Source organism: Bos taurus, chromosome 11 (assembly GCF_002263795.3).
Source record: "Bos taurus isolate L1 Dominette 01449 registration number 42190680 breed Hereford chromosome 11, ARS-UCD2.0, whole genome shotgun sequence".
NCBI classification, from domain to species: Eukaryota; Metazoa; Chordata; class Mammalia; order Artiodactyla; family Bovidae; genus Bos; species Bos taurus.
Genome location: NC_037338.1, coordinates 51,890,068 through 51,908,443, shown reverse-complemented (window position 1 = coordinate 51,908,443; position 18,376 = coordinate 51,890,068).

The window sequence follows — 18,376 nt, the reverse complement described above, 5'->3', positions numbered from 1 at the left end:
GGATCAAAGCCATATCTGACCCACAGTGGACATATGATGAAAGCAAAAAATAAGGCTTTGTCCTGTAAGACACCAGGATTTTGGTGTTCATTCCCACAGCATAATGGAACTTAGACTAATCTATAAAGGGGTATTTCCAAACACTGTGTCCTGCTGTGTTTGCCACTTGTCTCAGACGATCTAGACATATCACTATTTCAATAAATGTATCATTCGTGTGTTGAGGTTAAACATTATTTTTTAATTTAGCAATACCTATAGTACTTGTTCTTTATCAAGCCTTTGGTATCTCTGATTTTCTTGAAGAGATCGCTAGTCTTTCCCATTCTGTTGTTTTCCTCTGTTTCTTTGCATTGATCGCTGAAGAAGGCTTTCTTATCCCTTCTTGCTATTTAGGACAGAAATGGTATGGACCTAACAGTAGCAGAAGATATTAAGAAGAGATGGCAAGAATACACAAAAGAACTGCACAAAAAAGATCTTCACGACCCAGATAATCACGATGCTGTGATCACTGACCTGGAGCTAGACATCCTGGAATGTGAAGTCAAGCGGGCCTTATAAAGCATCACTATGAACAAAGTTAGTGGAGGTGATAGAATTCCAGTTGAGCTATTCCAAATCCTGAAAGATGATGCTGTGAAAGTGCTGCACTCCATATGCCAGCAAATTTGGAAACCTCAGCAGTGGCCACAGGACTGGAAAAGGTCAGTTTTCATTCCAATCCCAAAGAAAGGCAATGCCAAAGAATGCTCAAACTACCGCACAATTGCACTCATCTCACACGCTAGTAAAGTAATGCTCAAAATTTTCCAAGCCAGGCTTCAGCAATATGTGAACCGTGAACTTCCAGATGTTCAAGCTGGTTTTAGAAAAGGCAGAGGAACCAGAGATCAAATTCCAACATCTGCTGGATCATGGAAAAAGCAAGAGAGTTCCAGTAAAACATCTATTTCTGTTTATTGACTATGCCAAAGCCTTTGACTGTGTGGATCACAATAAACTGTGGAAACTTCTGAAAGAGATGGGAATACCAGACCACCTGATCTGCCTCTTGAAAAATTTGTATGCAGGTCAGGAAGCAACAGTTAGAACTGGAAGTGGAACAACAGACTGGTTCCAAATAGGAAAAGGAGTTCGTCAAGGCTGTATGTTGTCACCCTGTTTATTTAACTTATATGCAGAGTACATCATGAGAAATGCTGGACTGGAAGAAACACAAGCTGGAATCAAGATTGGCGGGAGAAATATCAATCAGGTCAGATATGCAGATGACACCACCCTTATGGCAGAAAGTGAAGAGGAACTAAAAAGCCTCTTGATGAAGGTGAAAATGGAGAGTGAAGAAGTTGGCTTAAAGCTCAACATTCAGAAAACTAAGATCATGGCATCCGGTACCACCACTTCATGGGAAACAGATGGGGAAACAGTGGAAACACTGTCAGACTTTATTTACCTGGGCTCCAAAATCACTGCAGATGGTGACTGCAGCCATGAAATTAAAAGACGCTTAAAGTTATGACCAACCTAGATAGCATATTCAAAAGCAGAGACACTACTTTGCCAACAAAGGTTCGTCTAGTCAAGGCTATGGTTTTTCCTGTGGTCATGTATGGATGTGAGAGTTGGACTGTGAAGAAGGCTGAGCACTGAAGAATTGATGCTTTTGAACTGTGGTGTTGGAGAAGACTCTTGAGAGTCCCTTGGACTGCAAGGAGATCCAACCAGTCCATTCTGAAGGAGATCAGCCCTGGGATTTCTTTGGAAGGAATGATGCTCAAGCTGAAACTCCAGTACTTTGGCCACCTCATGTGAAGAGTTGACTTATTGGAAAAGACTCTGATTCTGGTAGGGATTGGGGGCAAGAGGAGAAGGGGATGACAGAGGATGAGATGGTTGGATGGCATCACTGACTCGATGGACATGAGTCTGAGTGAACTCTGGGAGTTGGTGATGGACAGGGAGGCCTGGCGTACTGCGATTCATGGGGTCGCAAAGAGTTGGACACGACTGAGTGACTGATCTGATCTGATCTGATCTGATACTACTTGTTAAGGATATTTTTTATTTTGTTCATACTCTCACATCCACTCCCTCTTGCCCCATGACTGCTTAGATTTGGACATTCCATGACAGCAGCAGGATCCACCAGTGATCAGGTAGGTGTCTCCTTCCTAGTGCTCTTCATCACCATTCTGACAGAAGCTGGATTCCACAGGACATTCTTCTTCCAAGGCTATGAACTCTCTCCAGGATCTAGCAACCCAGTTCCTTCTCTGGGTTGATAGATCAGTTTTTCATGTTGTTGTCAGTTTTTGAAGACTTGATACTTTTATGCCTATTCCCTACATTATGCCTATTATCTTAACCCTGATCATAACTCTTGAATAACCTCTTTATTAATTCTATTCAGTTTGACTTTTACGTCTGGATTCAGTTTCCTATGGGGGGTCTCAATGCCACAGTGTCCTATATATATTCTCCTGATAGTTCTTCTAAATAAAACATACATTATTTTGTCTTATTTTGGAATGAAATTTATTTGAATTGCTATTATAATTCTATTTGTCAAAAATCTTTGAATGGGTACATTTCAATAAAATCCATATTTAAGTTATTTAATCAAATATATGTTTTTTTTTATTTTAGTGAAATATACATATTGTGTCCCAATAAGAAATTCTGCCTATTTTTTACTAAGATTATATTTCAGATATTTTTGTGTATCTTTACATGTCTTATTCCCATTAGGATTAAGACTTCACTAAATTTTATCATGCAAATTGTGATTTCTGGCATTGAGGAACACTGTATAAACCTATTGTAGTCAGTCACTTCCAAACACTTTACTACATCATTTTATATAAAATAATTATAACTTTTTTTCTGTCCTTGTTTTTTACATTATACATACATGGGTTGGTACTTCCACAATGACATTTCATGTAGATGCTTCACAATGTTGGAAAGAAAAGTTAATTCCACCATTCTGGTGCTTTCCTAAAAGTTAGAGCTACCACTTTTCTTCACAAAATCAAGGTCCCTCTTTGTGCTTTTCATTGCATCCCATGGGATCAATAATTTTACAATTGGGTGAAACAGTAAGATCTTCATATTCACTGGGCTGTGTTTCCAGAAGACAGAGTCACTGCATTGAGAACAGATTTTGGGACTGGCTGTGCTAGAACATGGAGAAGGCAACGGCACCCTACTCCAGTACTCTTGCCTAGAAAATCCCATGGACGGAGGAGCCTGGTGGGCTGCAGTCCATGGGGTCCTAGGAGTAAGACACGACTGAGCGACTTCACTTTCACTTTTCACTTTCATGCATTGGAAGAGGAAATGACAAGCCACTCCAGTATTCTTGCCTGGAGAATCCCATGGACAGGGGAGCCTGGTGGGCTGCCGTCTATGGGATCGCACAGAGTTGGACACGACTCAAGCGACTTAGCAGCAGCAGCAGCAGTGCTAGAACTAAAGCATGGGTCTCTGTTTAGCTCACTGGTAAATATATTTGACTATATTATGACCTGGATTTCCCCATTGGTAAGTGATAGCCTGTATGCAGGTCAGAAAGCAACAGTTAGAACTGAACATGGAACAACAGACTGGTTCCAAATAGGAAAAGGAGTACGTCAAGGCTGTATATTGTCACCCTGCTTATTTAACTTCCATGCAGAGTACATCATGAGAAATGCTGGGCTGGAGGAAGCACAAGCTGGAATCAAGATTGCTGGGGGAAACATCAATCACCTCAGGTATGCAGATGACACCACCCTTATGGCAGAAAGTGAAGAAGAATTAAAAGCCTCTTGAGGAAAGTGAAAGAGGAAAGTGAAAAAGTTGGCTTAAATCTCAACATTTAGAAAACGAAGATCATGGCATCTAGTCCCATCACTTTATGGCAAATAGATGAGGAAGCAGAGGACACAGTGGCTGACTTAATTTTTCTGGGCTCCAAAATCACTGCAGATGGTGATTGCAGCCATGAAATGAAAAGACACTTACTCCTTGGAAGGAAAGTTATGACCAACCTAGACAGCATATTAAAAAGCAGAGACATTACTTTGTCAACAAAGGTCCATCTAGTCAAGGCTATGGTTTTTCCAGTGGTCATGTATGGATGTGAGAGTTGGACTATAAAGAAAGCTGAGCGCCAAAGAATTGATGCTTTTAAACTGTGATTTTGGAAAAGACTCTTGAGAGTCCCTTGGACTGCAAGGAGATCTAATCCATCCATCCGATGGGAGATCAGTCCTGGGTTTTCATAGAAAGGATTGATGTTGAAGCTGAAACTCCAATACTTTGGCCACCTCATGCAAAGAGCTGACTCATGTGAAAAGACTCTAATGCTGGGAAAGATTGAGGGCACGAGGAGAAGGGGATGACAGAGGATGAGATGGTTGGATGTCATCATCGACTTGATGGACATGGGTTTGGATGGACTCCAGGAGTTGGTGATAGACAGGGAGCCCTGGCGTGCTGTGATTCATGGGGTCACAAAGAGTCGGACATGACTGAACAACTGAACTGAACTGAACTGAAGTGATGAAATGTTGAACGCAGATGATATAATAACATATCTTGTCTTGGTCTTTGAGCTGGGCATATAGTCTCCCATTTAGTTTAAATTTGGTAATCTATTCTTTGAGAGTCTTCAAAGAGTTAATACTCAGTCCCTGTTTTATCCATTGTTATCTATTTTCTTTCTTAACACCAATCCAACCAGAGAGAAGTAGTACCTAACGTTCCAACACACAGCTGTGTCTGATTTTAATAGAAAGGACTTTAGCTTTTCACTGTTCAGCACAAAAATGACTATAACAGCCTGAATTCAAAACCCTTCCATAAATTTCACATAGCAAACATCACATACACATATCCCTCTACTCAACTTTGCCAAATGTATGACCTATCAAATCAAAAATCTCATCATTTTGTATATCTACATTATCTTTCTTCACCTTCCATTCATCTGCCTGGCATGTCATCCTTGATATTTTTAAATATTTTTCAAATTTTCAAAAAAAAATGAAATTTTCCTTAAGCATTTTTAAAGGATTTTTTTTTCAAGTTTTATTTTCATTTTGGCCACACCCTGAAGCATGTGGGATCCTAGCTCCCCAACCAGGGATCAAAAGCACACTCTCTGCACTTGAAGGTCGAGTCCCAATTACTGAACTACTGAGGAATTCCTAAAATTTTTCTTGTAAAATAACATCCTGATTCATGTGGAAATTTCAGTGAAACCTGTTTGGATTAATACCAGTTTTAATAACAAGAAAGAAAACAATTATTGTTAGTATTATATCTAAAAGCATTCATATAAGCATTTCATATAAAATGCTTAGCAATAACCAAATACTGGGCTAAGCAATTTCTATGTGTATAGATGCACACATAAACATATACATATATATTCATGTGCAAACATACATACACAGACACATGTTGTATAATCATATTTGATAACACAGTATACTTGAGGTAGGCATTTTTTATTTCTATTTTAAAATAGAAACTAAGATTAAGAAATTGAGATTAATCATTTAACTGTGATTTAATTTCACCCATTGACCAACAAAAATATAGTGTAAGAGATTTATCTTTCTGTTTATACTAAAATAAATTAGGTTGTACTTTATACGCAACTGGGGAGGTTTGAAAGCATTTTTTAACTGCACCTCACTCAACCTGGTACATATTTGTCTGAAAGATCTGCAAAGACCTATGTGAGGCATTGGAAATGATTGGTGATATGTACTGGACTGGAGAGACATCAATAACATTGAGAATATTCCTGGGAATAGAAGAACAGGTGTTGATGTAAAATGCATAATGATTTTTTTTTTCTCCTGCTTTGTGAAAGGCGTTAGAGAGACAGACTGAGTGAAACTTATCAACTAACCTGAAGGGAGAAATGGACACAGGGAACATTGACATCTGTCTCTAAGACTAGATAAGCAAACATACCTAGCCAGATCTATTTTAAAAAGCACTCCAAGGAAAGATAAGCAGTTACGTAAAAGTATCATAAACAAAGTATTTCCTGATGGAAGCATTTTGTCTTCTGGAATTCTCTGTTCTGGAGTTACTATTTTAACAGAGAAAACTGGCCCAGTGTCCCTGAAATGAAATATTTAGGGTGCGTTTTCCATAGGACTACATGTAAATGTCGTTCTGAATGAATTAATCAGACAAGTGCACAGAGAATTTTAGGGTAATTCTGGCTGGTGGGTCTCTTTACAGCTGCTTGGGCAGGTTCCCAGGTGGCTGTTGCGTGAAACAGCTTTTATTATTCAACAGTGCATAACTTTGCTATTCCTGAAACTCTAAGGGTTCTGGCCAAATGAGAGATGGTTTATTGAGATGATACATTGACTCCAGCACTTACCTCTTTCTATGGACATTTGACTGAAATATTCTCTAAAATCTGTCATTATGGGAATTTTTAAAATCTTCTTGAATATTGCAAAAGAGAAAAACATGAAATAGTCTATTATATTGTCAACCACAAATTGTCATTTGCTGTGGGTGCTTGCCATCTGCCTCTACAAGGATTGAGTCATGTACCACTGCAGTGGTTGACTTCCAAAATCCCCTGAAAGAGTTCAGGGTGGAGGGCAGAAGTGAGGCACTCTGTACTTTGGGAAACTGGCAAGACAGGTCTCCAGATACTTAGATATTCTCAGCAGTTGATTTTATAAGCCCAATTCTGGTATCTCCTCATATCCAGAAAAGAACCAAAATTCTTCATGATGATTTTTTCTTGTGACTAGCAGAAGCTTCATGAGAACCAGCAGGTTATGATTATCTTTTTTCTCAATTTTAGAAGACAGGATGCATGCATGAACTGAATTCACTCTAGAGATATCAAGGCTATATGATGCTTTATTTAAGCATCCCTATTCGGAGAAGGCAATGGCACCCCAATCCAGTACTCTAGTCTGGAAAATCCAATGGATGGAGGAGCCTGGTAGGCTGCAGTCCATGGTGTCGCTAGGAGTCGGACACGACTGAGCGACTTCACTTTCACTTTTCACTTTCATGCATTGGAGAAGGAAATGGCAACCCACTCCAGTGTTCTTGCCTGGAGAATCCCAGGGACGGGGGAGCCTGGTGGGCTGCTGTCTCTGGGGTCGCACAGAGTCAGACGCTACTGAAGTGACTTAGCAGCAGCAGCAGCAACAAGCATCCCTATTGTAATAGGGAGAAGAAACTGAATTCAATTTCACTGAAACAAAACATAGGAGAGTTTTTAAATGCTAGAGTGAGCAAGTGTTTGACTGCAGGTACTCCCCTTTACCAAAATCACATATATACTGTCCTTCCACCTTACCTCTTTGGCACTGTTTCTCAGAGCTGTCTGAGATGCTGTCTCCTGGGCTGCCATCCTCATATTGTCCCAAATAAAACTTAAGCTGCAACTCTCATGTGGAGCATTTTTTTTAAGTGGACAATTTTAAATTCTTAAGAGAAATTACAAAACAACTTTTTTATGAAAGATAGAAATACTTCCTTCCTGACACATCAGTATCAGTAATTATAATAAAAAAGGATTCTGGTTCAGCATGCTGAAATATTCAAGTGAGCAGTCAAATTCTTTGTTCTGCCTTTATGAGGTGAAGGGATATACCAGCTCCTAACAGTTTAATTGGACAGGCGATGTCATCATGTTCAGGAAATTTGATATGGTGATAATTACCCTGGCTGCACGACTTTACCACCTGGAAGATGACTAAGATGAACTTGGTGACTTCCTCATTTTGACTAAATTTTAGACAGATTTCTTCCTAAGCAGGAGGTATTCCAGGTGGCTCAAGCGGTAAAGAATCCAACTGCCAAAGCAAGAGATGCAGGAGAGACAATTTCAGTTTCAATCCCTGGGTCGGGAAGATTCCCTGGAGTAGGAAATGGCAACCTGCTCCAGTATACTTACCTGAAAAAGTCCATGTACAGAGGAGCCTGGCAGGCTACATAATCCCTGGTGTTACAAAGGAGACAGACATGACTGAGCAACTGGGCACACTTCTTAAACTTACGTTCTGGTATCTCCTCATATCTAGAAAAGCACTAAAATTCTTCATCATGACAAGCACCTATGTTCAGTTCAGTTCAGTTCAGTCACTCAGTCATGTCCGACTCTTTGCAACCCCATGAATCACAGCATGCCAGGCCTCCCTGTCCATCACCAACTCCCAAAGTTCACTAAAACTCATGTCTATCGAGTCGGTGTTGCCTTCCAGCCATCTCCCCTCTGTCATCCCCTTCTCCTCCTGCCCCAATCCTTCCCAGCATCAGGTATTTTCCAATGAGTCAACTCTTTGCATGAGGTGGCCAAAGTATGGGAGTTTCAGTTTCAGCATCAGTCCTTCCAATGAAAACCTAGGAAGGATCTCCTTCAGAATGGACTGGTTGGATCTCCTTGCAGTCCAAGGGGCTCTCAAGAGTCTTCTCCAACACCACAGTTCAAAAGCATCAATTCTTCCGCGCTCAGCCTTCTTCACAGTCCAACTCTCACATCCATACATGACCACTGGAAAAACCATTCCCTTGACTAGATGAACCTTTGTTGGCAAAGTAATGTCTCTGCTTTTGAACATGCTATCTATGGTGGTCGAAACTTTCCTTCCAAGGAGTAAGCATCTTTTCATTTCATGGCCGCAATCACCATCTGCAGTGATTTTGGAGCCCCCCAAAATAAAGTCTGACACTGTTTCCACTGTTTCCCCATCTATTTCCCATGAAGTGATGGGACCAGATGCCATGATCTTCATTTTCTGAATGTTGAGCTTTAAGTCAACTCTTTCATTCTCCTCTTTCACTTTCCTCAAGAGGATTTTTAATTCCTCTTCACCTTCTGCCATAAGGGTGGTGTCATCTGCATATCTGAGGTGATTGATATTTCTCCCGGCAATCTTGATTCCAGCTCGTGCTTCTTCCAGTCCAGCATTTCTCATGATGTACTCTGTATAGAAGTTAAATAAGCAGGGTGACAACATACAGCGTTGACGTACTCCTTTTCCTATTTGCAACCAGTCTGTTGGCCCATGTCCAGTTCTAACTCTTGCTTCCTGACCTGCATACAGGTTTCTCAAGAGGCACGTCAGGTGGTCTGGTATTCCCATCTCTTTCAGAATTTTCCACAGTTTATTGTGATCCACACAGTCAAAGGCTTTGGCATAGTCAATAAACAGAAATAGCTGTTTTTCTGGAACTCTCTTGCTTTTTCCATGATCCAGCATATGTTGGCAATTTGACCTCTGGTTCCTCTGCCTTTTCTAAAACCAGCTTGAACATCTGTAAGTTCACGGTTCATGTATTGCTGAAGCCTGGCTTGGAAAATTTTGAGCATTACTTTACTAGCTTGTGAGATGAGTGCAATTGTGCAGTAGTTTGAGCATTCTTTGGCATTGCCTTTCTTTGGGATCGGAATGAAAACGGACCTTTTCCAGTCCTGTGGCCACTGCTGAGGTTTCCAAATTTGCTGGCATATTGAGTGCAGCACTTTCACAGCATCATCTTTCAGGATTTGGAATAGCTCAACTGGAATTCCATCACCTCCACTAGCTTTGTTCGTGGTGATGCTTTCTAAGGCCCACTTGACTTCACATTCCAGGATGTCTGGCTCTAGGTGAGTGATCACACTATTGTGATTATCTGGGTGGTGAAGATCTTTTTTGTACAGTTCTTCTGTGTATTTTTGCCATCTCTTCTTAATATCTTCTGCTTCTGTTAGGTCCCTACCATTTCTGTCCTTTATCAAGCCCATCTTTGCATGAAATGTTCCCTTGGTATCTCTGATTTTCTTGACGAAATCTCTAGTCTTTCCCATCCTGTTGTTTTCTTCTATTTCTTTGCATTGATCTCTGAGGAAGGCTTTTTTATTTCTCCTTGCTATTCTTTGGAACTCTGCATTCAGATGGGAATATCTGAATTTCCCATTCTTAAAGTAAGTAAGTACTTACTTTAGAATATGTTTAATTGCTCGTGAGGTTCTCTGAAAATCTTAAAATCCTCTTGCCAGTTTTAGGATCCAGAAATGTCTTTCTCAAAGACAGGGGAGCTGTCCTTCTGAAATATAATCAAAAAGAAAGGATGGTTCTATACCTCCCAAATCCCTGTAGGTTGGGGATTCTAAGGTAGATAAGCAGTTATTAATAAGCCATAGATCGCCTAATCAGGTGGACAGACCTCTCGGCTAAAGCCCTCCAGTACTTTTCCACTTGCTCACTCTAGCATTTAAATCTGTCCTACATTTTGTTTCAGTGAAATTGAGTTCGGTTTCTCCTCCCTATTGCATTAGGGATGCTTAAATAAAGCATAATATAGCCTTGCTATCTCTAGAGTGAATTCAGTTCATGCATGCATCCTGTCTTCTAAAACTGAGAAAAAATATAATCATAACTGAACTATTGTTCTTATTCATGTGGAAATTATTCTTCAAAGTTTGATGTTAAAAAGTCAGTATATATACTTTAGCCTGTGTTTTGAATAAGTTTTTTATTGTCTCCATGTTGCCAATGAAATAAGGTGGCAGAAAAGAAAATACTTGTGTAAGTGATGATACTTTGGGCTCAACATAAATATAAATAATCTGTTATCCAGTATGATTTCTAAGAAGATGTAGGACTACAAATCTACCACATTCTGATTTTGTACTTTCAGTTTACTGTTAGAGGTAACAATAAAATCTGTGAATTCAAAAAGTCTCAGCTTATAGTTAAGGAAAATCTTCATAGAAACTTTCCATCAGCATGAGAGACTGGAAACTCGTGGCAGATGAAGGAGAGAAAAGAATAAGAATCCAATGGGGAGAGAAGGGTAAATTAGCTCGCTCTGAACAATGGCGTTTCAAAGAATATCTTTGGTTAGTTCCTCTTTTTGTAAACTATTAAACCTTGAAATATGACAAATGAAAATTGTAAATATAAAGGCTGATAAATTGTTGAAGTCATAGCCCTCAGTTCCAAAATTTATGCCCAAGTTCACTAAAAAGGAAGTCTGTATGTCTCTATTTAAAAGAAAGGAAAAAAAAAAAAGATTCATTTACCATAATAGTTTTTGCTTGGGTTTATTTAGTTAGTGAATAATTTTCCCACTTTACAGAGAAACCAAATAATAGTTTATTTCCTTTAACCTAGAGGGGACTTGTGCATAGAATACAGATTCACCATCTAAGAACAAATCTAAATAAAGCTTAATTTCCAAACCCCCATTGAAAGGGGGAGAATAAGAAGCCAATAAAAATTCCTGGCTGCTCAAGCAAAGATATCCTTCCAAATCACTCAAACACAGTCACTAAGAACCAATTATACTCCTAGTTTAACTTTCCATTTGCATCTAAATTAAAAACTAAAGACATAATTCTGTGGAATTGTGGAATACTGTGTATATTTTAGGACCAATATGCTTCATGAAATTTAGGTGAGAGGATGACAACTAAAGAGACAAAAATTATCACCAGCCTTTGCTTGTAGGTCCCAGGGACCAGGTGCATCCCTCTCAGGATGGGTGGGGGATGAAGATCTCTTGATCATCAGTGGACAAGCCCAGGTCCTAAAGTTTACTGGGTGTTGCTGTAGATTAAATCTATGAGGCATAGATTTAATTTATTATTTAATTTATTATTATTTAATTTATTATTTATTTTTATTTTTATTATATTTATTATATTTTTATTATTATTTAATTTATTATTATTTAATTTATTCATCCAAATAAATGAATGACTTTCTAGCCACCAAAGGCCAACTACTGAATTTTATCATTGTGCATAATTACTTCAAACCTTGAAATCTTAAAATAAAGTCAGTGTCACTGTTTTTTGTTTGTTTTGTTTTGTTTGTTTGTTTATAGGGCTTAGATTCAGAAGTCAATATAATTTAATCTACTCCCTACCTTTCTTAGCCAAGAGCTGTCAGTTTTCAGCCAAATCTGGACATGTGAAATTAATAGATTGGAGTATAGAATACTTGCCTGAAGTCAGATTGAGGCCAATACATTTCCAACTGTGTTTGCAAATTTCAGCCCAGGTGGCCAGAGAAGACTCTGCCAATTGCAATTGTGCTGCTTTGAAATGGAGCTTTGGGCCTTATAAGAAGTAAGAGCTCAAGCTACAACTCCAAACAGGCTTTTATTTTCCTACTGTATGATCAACAAACAGCTATTTGACAGATTTTTACAAACATGACAATAAATATTTTTCTTTGTTTAAAAACACTTAAAATCTTAAATCTTTTGTTTAGAAAGATAAGCTGAATCTTTAGAAAAACCACTGGTTTAGGCTATTATTTTTATGAATTGAAAGTCCATAAAAATAGACATGTTGTGATGCCCAAATATATTGCTTCATTTCCTTTGTGATTCTTTTAAAATATGAATGAATGAAATATGTAGTGATATTAAGTTGAAATTTTGATTTTTGAATTTTTAATTTAACACATGTGTTCCATGGGAGTGACCAATATCTTCTTTCTATGGTTTACAGTGTTTAATTGAGAGTAAAGACTCCTTTAGATGGAAACATAATGATGATAACTTCTTATTATTGGTACTCTTTAAAAATGGCTAAGTACTTTAGATCCATTTACAGTTTAAATCCTATAATTATGATCTGGATAGTAAGTTTAAGCACATAAAGTTGTAATATTTTAATATTTTGATTTTTAAAAGCAGCTATTTCATACTATTCAACCTAATAAATATCCCTGACTTCATTTTGCCAAAGAGAGGTTAAGTCATATGCTCCAAAAAGATAAAAAGGCTGCAAAGAATTCAGCTAGTGTTCAGCACAGTTTCTTTTGAGTTCAAATTCAGCATTAATTTGAAAATATACTGATTCAACTCTAGGCTTTCCAGGTGGTGCCAGTGGAAAATAACACTCCTACCAATGCAGGAATTGCAGGATACTCAGATTGAACGCCTGGATTGGGAAGATCCCCTGAAAGAAGAAATGGCAACCCACTCTAGTATTCTTGCTGGGAAAATCTCATGATCAGAAGAGCCTGGCAGGCTACAGTCCATAGGGTTGCAAAGTGTGGGGCATGGCTGAAGTGACTTACAACACAAGCATGCATATTGACTTGAGTGTTTATTTATTTCATGACCCTTAAGTTCTAGTTGTTTACCCAATTATTTTAACTTGACAAATAATGTGGTTGAAGTAAGAGTCCTAAGTAAAGTTTGATTTCTTTTTTTCAAATTGAGGTATAACTGACATATAGCATTATATTGGTAACCAGGTAAACGACATGATTCAATATTTGTATATATTGCAAAATTATCACCACAATAAGTCTAGTTAACATCTGTCATTATACATAGTTACATATTTTTGTTGTGGAATGACAGCTTTTAAGAGCTCTCTTGATAGTTTTCAGACATCCAATACAGGATCATTAATTAAGGTCACCATTCTGTACATTACATCTCCATGACTCGCTTAGTTTATAACTGGAAGTTTGTACTTTTGATCCCTTTCACCCAAGTCATTTTTCCCTCAGCCCATAGCTCTGGCAACCACCCATCTGTTCTCTTTCGTATCTATGAACTTGAAATTTGTTTGTTTTTTTTTTAAGATTTTCGATATAAGTGAGATTATGCAGTTTTTGTTTTTCTCTGCTTGGCTTACTCATGCAAAGTAAATTCAAGGTCCATCCATTTTTGTCACACACACGCAAAAGATTTAATTCTTCTTTTATTATACTTGAGTAATATCCCATTGTGTGTTTATGTGTGTGTGTATTTTCTTTATTCAATGGACACCTCAGTTGTTTCCAAATCTTAGCTATTGAACATAATGCTGCACTGTATATGAGGATGCATGGATTTTTTTTTTTTCATGTTAGTGTTTCATTTTTCCTGGACATATTCCCAAAAAAGGAATTGCTGGATTCTATAAAACTTCCATTTTTAGATTTTTAAGAAACCTCTATACTGCTTTTCACAGTAACTATACCAATTTTCATTTTGGCTAACAGTACACAAAGTTTCCTTTTTCTCCACATCCTCATCAACATTTATTATTTCTGGTCTTTTATATGATAGCCACTCTGACAGGCATGGCGATATCTCATTGTAGTTTTGTGCATGTCTCTGATGATTACTGATGTTGAGCATCTTTTCATGTTCATATTGGCCATCTGTGTATCTTTTGGGAAAAGGCTAGGCAAATCTTCTGCTTATTTTTTAATCACATTTTGTGGGTTTTTTGCTGTTGAGCTGTATGAGTTTTTAATATATTTTAGATATTGTCTCCTTATCTTTTCTTGTGCTTTAAACTACATACATTTAGGCCTTTTGAGTTGGCTTTAAGCACAGAGCAACTCTTTAGGATCAAACAAAGAAACACTCATATTGCCAGAGGAATCAGATGGAAAGTTTCTTGGACTTAGTGTCATTTTCATCTGGGTCTTGAAAGCCAGATACCTGTTTGGAATGTATCTGTGGGGAGGGGAGTTCATTCTCAGTGCACATGCATATGCAAGTGTTAGAATGATCTTTTCTAAATAACGTTTAAACTGGCTTCCTCTATGCAGATTTTTGATTTTTCATATTCCTCTTTCTCTCTTCTTCCTGACAGTTCTAACTGAAGGCTGCCTCTGAGAGCTCTCTTCAGTACATTCTTACATGGTCACAGTTAAATGTGATCAATTAAATTCAATCTCAAAAACCGAGAGAATGGTCTCTGTTCATTTCCAAGGCAAACCATTCAATATCATGGTAATCCAAGTCTATGCCCCAACAAGTAATGCTGAAGAAGCTGAAGGTGAATGGTTCTATGAAGACCTACAAGATCTTCTAGAACTAACACCCCCAAAAAAGATGTCCTTTTCACTATAGGGGATTGGAGTGCAAAAGTAGGAAGTCAAGAAATACCTGGAGTAACAGGCAAATTTGGCCTTGGAGTACAGAATTAAGCAGGGCAAAAGCGAATAGAGTTTGCAAAGAGAACACACTTGTCATAGCAAACACCTTTTCCAACAACACAAGGGAAGACTCCACACATGGACATCACCATATGGTCAACACCAAAATCAGATTGATTTATATCCTTTGCAGCCAAAGATGGAGAAGCTCTATACAGTCAGCAAAAACAAGACCAGGAGCTGAATGTGGCTCAAAACATGAACTGCTTATTGCCAAATTCAGACTTAAATTAAAGAAAGTAGGGAAAACCACTAGACCATTCAGGTATGACCTAAATCAAATTCCTTATGATTATACAGTGGAAGTGAGAAATAGATTTAAGGGACTAGATCTGATAGACAGAGTACCTGATGAACTGTGAATGGAGGTTCGTGACATTGTACAGGAGACACAGATCAAGATCATCCCCAAGAAAAATAAATGCAAAAAAAAAAAAAAGCAAAATGGCTGTCTGAGGAAGCCTTACAAATAGCTGTGAAAAGAAGAGAAACAAAAAGAAAAGGAGAAAAGGAAAGATATATCCATTTGAATGCAGATTTCCAAAGAATAGCAAGGAGAGATAAGAAATTCTTCCTCAGCAATCAATGCAAAGAAATAGAGGAAAACAATAGAATGGGAAAGACTACAGATCTCTTCAAGAAAATTAGAGATACCAAGGGAACATTTCATGCGAAGATGGACACAATAAAGGACAGAAATGGTAGGGACCTAACAGAAGCAGAAAATATTAAGAAGAGGCGGCAAGAATACACAGAAGAACTGTACAAAAGAGATCTTCATGACCCAGATAATCATGATGGTGTGATCAGTCACCTAGAGCCAGACATCCTGGAATGTGAAGTCAAGTGGGTCTTAGGAAGAATCACTATGAACAAAGCTAGTGGAGGTGATGGAATTCCAGTTCAGCTATTTCAAATCCTGAAAGATGATCCTGTGAAAATGCTGCACTCAATATGTCAGCAAATTTGGAAAACTCAGCAGTGGCCACAGGACTGGAAAATGTCACTTTTCATTCCAATCCCAAAGAAAGGCAATGTCAAAGAATGCTCAAACTTCCACACAATTGCACTCATCTCCTACACTAGTAAAGTAATGCTCAAAATTCTCCAAGCCAGGCTTCAGCAATACGTGAATCATGAACTTCCAGATGTTCAAGCTGGTTTTAGAAAAGGCAGAGGAACCAGAGGTCAAATTGCCAACATATGCTGGATCATGGAAAAAGCAAGAGAGTTGCAGAAAAAAACATCTATTTCTGCTTTATTTACCATGCCAAAGCCATTGACTGTGTGGATCACAATAAACTGTGGAAAATTCTTCAAGAGATGGGGATACCAGACCACCTGACCTGCTTCTTGAAAAACCTGTATGCAGGTCAAGAAGCAATTTTTAGAACTGGACATGGAACAACAGACTGGATCCAAATAGGAAAAAAGAGTATGTCAAGGCTGTATATTGTCACCCTGCTTATTTAACTTCTATACAGAGTACATCATGAAAAATGCTGAGCTGGAGGAAGCAAAAGCTGGAATCAAGATTGCCAGGAGAAATATCAATAACCGCATATATGCAGATGACACTACCCTATGGCAAAAAGTGAAGAGGAACTAAAAAACCTCTTGAGGAAAGTGAAAAAGGAGAGTGAAAAAGTTAGCTTAAAGCTCAACATTCAGAAAACTAAAATCTGGCATCTGGCCATATCACTTCATGGAAAATGGATGGGGAAACAGTGGAAACAGTTGCTGACTTTATTTTTGGGGGCTCCAAAATCACTGCAGATGGTGATTGCAGCCATGAAATTAAAAGACGCTTACTCCTTGGAAGGAAAGTTATGACCAACCTAGACATCATATTAAAAAGCAGAGGCGTTACTTTGTCAACAAAGGTCCATCTAGTCAAGGCTATGGTTTTTCCACTGGTCATGTTATGGATGTGAGAGTTGGACTATAAAGAAAACTAAGCTCGGAAGAATTGATGCTTTTGAAGTGTGGTGTTGAAGACTCTTGAGAATCCCTTGGACTGCAAGGAGATCCAACCAGTCCATCCTAAAGGAAATCAGTCCTGGGTGTTCATTGGAAGGACTGATATTGAAGCTGAAACTCCAATATTTTGGCCATTTGATGTGCAATGCTGACTCATTTGAAAAGACCCTGATATTGGGAAAAATTGAAGGCAGGAGGAGAAGGGGATGACAGAGGATGAGATGGTTAAAAGACATCACCGACTCAATGGATATGAGTTTGGCTAAACTCCAGAAGTTGGTGATGGACAGCAAGGCCTGGTGTGCTGCCGTTCATGGGGTTGCAAAGAGTCTGACACGATTGAGTGACTGAACTGAACTGGACTGAACTGAAATGTGATCAAATCTGAAAACTCAAATAAACAAATTATATAACCAAGTATTGGGCATTGCAAAAGGAAGAGGTTTAAAACACCTACTAATCCTCCTTCTCATCTCCTGAGCCATACAGTAAATTCTTGTTGGTTTTCTATTTTGCCTATGGTAATATGTTTCCATGTTACTCTTTTGATACATCTCACCCTCTCCTCCCTTCTCCTCATGTCCATAAGTCTATCTCTATGTCTGGTTTTCCATTGCTGCCCTGTAAATAAATTTTTCAGTACCATTTTTCTATGTCCCGTATATGTGCGTTAGAATACGATATTTGTGTTTCTCTTTGTGACTCACTTCAGTCTGTATAATAGGTTCTAGGTTCATCCACTTCATCAGTACTGCCTCAAATGGTTTTTATGGCTGAGTAATATTCCACAGTATATGTACCACAGCTTCTTTATCCATTCATCTGTCGAAGGACATCGAGGTTGCTTCCATGGAGGTTCAAAAGGGAGGGCATATATGCACACCTATGGCTGATTCATGTTAAGGTTTGACAGAAAACAACAAAATTCTGTAAAGCAATTACCCTTCCATAAAAAAATAAATTAAAAAACAAAATAAAATCTAAACAACAACAACAACAATCTACTCTATAATAATAGCTACAGACATTTTTAGGTTTCTAAATAAAATTTAAATATAATAACAAGATCAGCTATGTCTGTACTTTTTTTTTCAAAACTTCACACTCCCTTTTTTCAAAACTTCACACTCCCTTTGGATGGTTTTAATATTACATTACAAAATAGCTAAATCTTTGAGGTTCATAAATAATTATAAAAACTATATACCTATTAAAATGAATTATACATTGGCTTAATATAAAAATTGGGAGCTGAAAAATTAGATCTATTGGTTTCATTAGCTGTGATATCTTAGCCATTTCCTCATTCACTAATTCCTAATTAAACTGAGAACTGTTTTCCCAAACAGGATTTATGGCTCGATACTCTTCATCAAAAGGCTAACAAGCATTCTTTACAGGAGAAATAAGAAAGGCACATATTCTTGAGAAATATCAGATAACTCAGTCCTCTTTGAAAGATTCAT